This window comes from Caretta caretta, chromosome 28 (genome assembly GCF_965140235.1).
Source record: "Caretta caretta isolate rCarCar2 chromosome 28, rCarCar1.hap1, whole genome shotgun sequence".
NCBI classification, from domain to species: Eukaryota; Metazoa; Chordata; order Testudines; family Cheloniidae; genus Caretta; species Caretta caretta.
The window spans coordinates 3930036-3936691 of NC_134233.1; the positions used below are offsets into that span (position 1 = coordinate 3930036).

General features: G+C 47.7%; 1 protein-coding gene across 1 annotated transcript in view; it reads right to left on the reverse strand.

Annotated features, from left to right (window-relative positions):
- Positions 1–6096, reverse strand: part of LOC142070370 (ultra-long-chain fatty acid omega-hydroxylase-like) — a 43736-nt gene extending 37640 nt beyond the window's left edge. Inside the window, 2 exon segments of the mRNA XM_075124092.1 lie at positions 3580–3695; positions 5971–6096. The gene's annotated coding sequence lies outside the window, so the exon portion shown is untranslated.
- Positions 6097–6656: the final 560 nt, after the last annotated feature.

Consider the following 6656-nt stretch of genomic DNA (forward strand, 5'->3'; position numbering starts at 1 on the left):
TATATAAAGCCTATGTGTGCCTCAGTTTCCCCTACATGCTGCATTGTTACCTAGTGGGTGGAAAGGGATTGTTTGCTCTCTGGGCAGGCTAAACCAGAAGCGTGAGTGTTGCCTAGCTGTCTGGGCCATGCTTCCCATATCAGTGGAGCATCTGAGAAGAAAATGCCAAATCCAATTGCCAGGACACTGATGCCTAGCAACCAATAAGGCAGGGGGATAAGGATGTGACTGGTTCCCCCCAGCTCTTTGAGGTGCTGCCTGGAACTGGGGTACCACTGACTTTGCCTGATCCACCAGCCTTGACTCCCTTTCACCCTGTAGTACTGTGACAAGCTGCAGACATGCTCCCGGCCTCACACTTTCACCACCACACAAGTAGGGACACACCTAGCTGCAGAAACACACAGACACTGAAATCACCTTTGCATGGGAAGGCTTAGCTAAGGAATTGCCCAGTACTCAAGTACACACATCCCTCTTGAGGGTAAACCCAAAATTGTTCCGTCTTGCACTGCAGAGATAACTGTACAGCATAAGCTCATGAAATTCACCCCCTCCCTCAGTGTGGAGAAGGCTATACACAGCTTTCTGCCCCAAGTTATGATTTCCACACACTACTTTTAGACAAAACAAGTTTATTAACTACAAAAGATAGATTTAAAGTGATTATAAGGGATAGCAAACAGATCAAAGCAGATTATCTAGCAAATAAAACAAAAACGCAATCTAAGTTCAATATATTCACATAATTGGATATGAGCAGCAAATTCTCACCCTAAAGGCAGTTTACAGAGAGTCTTGAAGACATGCTGCCCTTGCTTGCAGCTTAAAATTAATAGAATCATAGAAGATTAGGGTTGGAAGAGACCTCAGGATTTCATCTAGTCCAATCCCCTGCTCAAAGCAGGACCAACACCAACTAAATCCAACTAAATTCCAGATATTCCAGACACAGGGAAGGCAACACTCTAGCCTGGGTTCAGCCCTTCCCCCTAGTTCAGTCCTTTTGTTTCTCAGGTGTTTCCAGCAGCCTTCTTTCTCGGGCGGGGAGTCAGTGAAGAACGAACAATGATGATGTCACCCCCCTGCCTTAAATAGTTTTTGCATATGGCAGGGACCCTTTGTGTCCCAGTTTGATTCCCACTCCTGGTCAGTGGAAAAACACTAGTATTATCATGAAGTCCAGTACCAAGTGACTTGGTCACATGTCCCTGCAGCCATAACTCAGAGACTGTTTGCAGTGTCCCCAGGAAGGCTTCTCAGGAAAGCTCCCTGGCGGGTGACTAGCATCTTCGAAGACCTATTGTTCTCCCTAATGGCCTTTCCCAGCCATCCATCTAGACTGATTGCATTCTGCCTAGTGGGTGTTCCCCAGGTGTAAACACATTTGTAATAGATGCATAGACAATATTCCAAACTTCAGATACAAAAAAGATACATGCATACTAGTACGATAATCATATTCAGTAAATCATAACTTTTCCAATGATCTCTCACATGCCTTATCTTGCACAAAATACATCATAATTATGCCATACTCACATCACAGTAATATTACTATAAAGAATATGGGGCGTCATGCCACAATGAACTTCCCCACCTCTTCTTAGGGAGGCTGAACAGCTTCTCCCCAGCTCAAGAACAAAGGATTGGAGAGGTAAGAGGTGTAGGTTAAGGGTGGGCGGAGGGAAGCAGTCGGGACATACATCTGGGAGTCGAACAAAGGGGGTCAGACAGACATAAGAACATCCATACTGGGCCAGACCAAAGGTCCATCTAGCCCACTATCCTGTCAATGCAGGTGCCCCAGAGGGACTGAACAGAACAGGTAATAATCAAGTGATCCATCCCATCGCCCATTCCCAGCTCCTGGCAAACAGAGGCTAGAAATACCATCTCATAATAGCCATTGATGGATCCATCCTCCATGAATTTATCTAGTTTTTATTTTTTGAACCCTGTTGTAGTTTTGGCCTTCACAACATCCTCTGGCAAAGAGTTCCACAGGTTGTGCATTCTGTTAAGAAATACTTCCTTTTGTTTCTTTTAAACCTGCTGCCTATTAATTTCATTTGGTGACCCTAGTTCTCGTGTTATGAGAAGGAGTAAATAACACTTCCTTATTGACTTTCTCCAAGCCAGTCATGATTTTATAGACCTCTATCATATCCCCCCTTAATTGTCTCTTTTCCAAGCTGAATAATTCCAGTCTTATTAATCTCTCCTCATACGGCAGCTGTTCCATGTCTCTAATCATTTTTGTTGCCCTTCTCTGAACCTTTTCCAAGTCCAATATATCTTTTTTGAGATAGGGAGACCACATCTGCACGCAATATTCAAGATATGGGCGTACCATGGATTTATATAGAGGCAGTAGGATATTTTCAGTCTTATTATCTGTCCATTTCCTAAGAATTCCCAACATTCTGTTCTCTTTTTTGACTGCCGCTGCACATTGAGTATCCACTTTTCAGAGAACTATCCACAATGACTCCAAGGTCTCTTTCTTGAGTGGTAACAGCTAATTTAGACCCCATCATTTTATATGTATAGTGGGATTCTGCTTTCTGCCTTTTCTGTATTAGGATTGATTATTCTATTATTTCCCTGTAGTAATGGTCTGGATCAGGGTTCACTTCCCAATGTTTAGTCCTCTCTGCACAGCTCTATAATATGCCTCTCAAGGAACTGGTTACATGCCACCTCCCCCACTGTTTTCTGGAACTAAGCTTGTTTCTACTGTTGCGGTCACTTCTTGCAAAACTTTGCTGTTGCATTCAGCGTCTCAGCTCTCCCGCCAGCTGTCGCGGATTTACAGGTTGCTCTGACCCAGCCATTACAGTCGCTCTGGGACTGCTCCCTTCATTGTTCTAGGCCTGAGGCCTCCACATTTTGCAAGGGGGAGTGCCATGGCCCCACAACTCTGAGATGGAGGCCTGGGCCTCCAGCCCCTCTGCTTCTTGCCGGGGCTCCCCAGTGAGTCCAGCTGAATGTAGACCCCTGTGAGAGACTCGACCCCTTTGGCAACGATGCAGCCAGCAGGGATTGGCAGTGACACTGCACGGCCTGTTCAGACCACGCCCTCGTCATTGGTCACCTGGACTCCAGGACCAAGGGGGGCAGGTTTGTCTGGGAAAGCCAAACCGAGCTCAGAGCCTGTGTTGGCAGCATCCCCTGCCCCTCTGCTCCAAAATCCCTGGATTTCAGCTCTCTCTGCTACACAGCAGTCATCTTAACACCCCACACACCCACTTGGTCCCTTTCTCTCAGGTGCCGTCCTGCTGAGCACACACGTTCTCCTCTCCTTGACAGTTCATTTAAACCAACCCAGACCTGCCTGCTTATGACCCACACCCCTTGTCTCACCTTGTCCCAGAGGAAATATTAACCCCTTTACACCCAGGCTGTGGCAATACACAGTGAGTGGGGAAACGGAGTCATGCATATTGTTCATAAAAACATTACAAAAATGTCCACATTCTCCACAACAGGTGACTGAGAAGGGAAGTCAAAGGAACCACTGAAATATCAATGGCCAATACGGTTAATGACAATAACATCGAGGGAAAAAAAACACACCTTGTGATGGTACAAGTCCTTTGCTAGACGTAGACGGTTCAGTGTCAGGACCCCTGAGCTCTGCTGCTGACTGGTTGGGTGACCTGGGGTAAATCCCACGGCGCCTCTGAACCCCACTTCAAAAATAACCAGAGTTAAAGACACAACTCCTATCAGAGCCTTGCCAAACAGATTTCACCGGACCAAATCACAGTCAGTTCTCTTCTCCACTTCCCAGCCCTCCAGAGACTGACGGGCTGCGGCCACAGACAGAGCAGGAGGGACCGAGATGCCACCAAGGCCTCAGGCCCCTGCAGTGGCAGAGAATTGTTTGGGTGAGACAGGTTCAGATGATCCTAGCAGGATCCCTGCTCCATGCTGGAGAGGAAGCTGAACCCCAACTTCCCCTGCCCCCCCAAGGTCCCTGCCAGTCTGACTTGGGGCAAAACACCTTCCTGACCCCAAAACTGGCAATCAGTGTGACCCTGAGCCTGGGAGCAAGAATCACCAACTGGGCATCTAGGAACAAAGCACTTACTGTAACACCTCAGGGCGGGTGGCAGGGATAGCTCAGTGGTTTGAGCATTGGCCTGCTAAACCCAGGGTTGTGAGTTCAATCCTTGAGGGGGCCATTTGGGATCTGGGGCAAAAATTGGGGATTGGTCCTGCTTTGAGCAGGGGGTTGGACTAGATGACCTCCTGAGGTCCCTTCCAACCCTCATAGTCTATGTCTATGTCCTGGTCCATATCGTCCTGTGTCCTTCCTCCAGCTGTGGCCAATCCCTGATGCTTCAGCGGAAGGCGAAAGAAAACCAAAATGCACTGGGCCAATTGTGCATCTGCGGGGAAAGTATTCCTCCCTGACCCCTGCAGGTGACAAATTGAAGCCCTGAAGCATGAGCATTGATTGTAGAAATTGTCTAAGTGTAAAGCTGTGAGTGTTCTCAGCATGGTGAGGACCATGCAGCGCTTCCTCTGCTCTCCAAGCCAGAGCAAAGAGTATGGTATTTTATCCTGGTGCTGGAGCCAGAGATACAGGACAGGGGTGGGGTTATTATAAATGATGTGAACAGTGCCTTCAATGTGCTCTGCGCTTACACCACACAAATCGGACAAGGCCTTGCCCAAAGAGCTCGCAGACTGAATGAGGTAAGAGAGACAAGCAGCGCAAATCCATCCCACCTTCTTCTCTGCATTGGGTGAGAGCACAACGCTCTCCCTGCACTGGCACTGTGGGGCTGCCAGGCTTGGTTGCCGGGCTCCCATCTCTTTCTCTTGCCCTCTCTGGCTGCGTGTGGAAGCAGGATGCTTGTGCACTAGGAGACCTGTGGGAACAGATTTCCTTCTGAGAGCAGTAATGCTAATCCCCGCTAGGATGTTGCTCTGCCACCCGAGTCTGTCCCCTAGCAACAGGAGAGACAGCAGTGGACATTGGGACAATCCCCAACATCAGCCCCCCCATGGCATCACCATGGCAGTCCCCACCCTTCCAATTGCTTCTGCCTGCAGGCATTGCTGAATTTCAGCTGCTCTCTCTCCCTCAACCATGCTATGGGTCTGTTTGCCCTGAGCCCTGTTAGGAGCCAGTCCGTCTCCTCCCCTCTACAATGAGTCTGTTCTGATTCCATTCCAGAGCCACTGACCTTGGGGCCTGAACCCCCCGCCCGGGCCGGGATTTTACACTTGGCAGAAAAGCTTTGAGCCAGGATGTTCCAGTTACTTCAAAGGCAAAAGTGGCTCCAGAGTGGCAGGGTCAATGAAACAAGGTCTCCCCTGCTCTGAGCAATTTCTAGGGTCACTCGTCACATCTCTCCTTTATCTTTATCCCCAACCTCCTAACCCTTATCACCTCAGACCTGTTGGGCCCAAACAATAGAGCCCTGGGCCCCAAAGCCCCACATCTATCAGAGATTTCAAACCCAGACTGGGATCTGGGTCCCAATTGACGCCATCTTCACTATGAGGTGAACCACAGCCCCAGACCCCGGCAATTTGGGCTGTTAGAGATGGAGCCCAGATCTGAATTCGGTATCTTGGCCCATCTCTTACAGTGACCCATAGCACAGGGTGGGACTAAGGGGACCTTATGGCCTCTTCTTTCACGCACACACACACACACACAGAGGGAGCCAGGGAGAGCTGAAGAATGGTCAGTCACCTCAATTTACCCCGTCACGCTGTGTGGAGAGGCTCACAACTGTGAGTGCTGACCTCCAGGCAGTCTGTCAATAACAGGGCAGACACCCCATGCTGGTGCTGTGTTCTATAATTAGATTTCACCAAGCCAGTAACAACTGTGAGTTCCTGGATCACTCTACCAGCCTTACCATGGAGTCACAGACAGTCCCCTTAGACTCTCCAGTCTATCCTGCCACCCAGACAAACTGGACTTAGTGATAAATGGTCACTTACACCAAAAATCGCACCACATTCAGGTTGCTTCCAGTCCCAAGGCACCAGTCACTTATCCCAGATCAGTTGGTACCTTCAATCTTCTACCAAACACAACGCCCGCAGCCAGTCCTATCTGAAAGTTTATTAACTAGGAAAAAGAAATAAATAAACAAATGAGTTGCAATCTAGATCCTAAGAGTGACAGAGTTGTAGTGATCTGTCAATTCAAAGTGTCTTTGAGGGCGAACTCAAAAGGCAGCCCGTGGTGATTTCTGACTTCAGTTTGGTGTCTCCAGCCCTGTCAGAGTTCAAACAGTGAATTCGGAACTGTTTAAGAACACTTTGCTAGATGCCCGAAAAGCCACAATAATGACAGATGAACATACTGGTTAAAAAAAAAAAAAGACCTGGTTTAGAGGGGAAGTGAAGGCAACTATATACATATATATCTCAAATAAATGGAAGAAATGGGGAAGTTGGTAGTAATGAATATAAATCAGAAGCTAGGAATTGTAGAAAATTGATAAGGGAAGCAAAGGGACACAAGGCGAAATCTTGTGGCCAGAAGAGTTAAGGACAATAAGGAGTTTTTTAAGTCTATTAGGAACAAAGCGAATCCTAAAAATAGTATTGGTCTATTACTAGGTGGAAATGGTAGAATTATCAATAATAACAGAGAAAAGGTAGAAGTGTTCGATAAATAT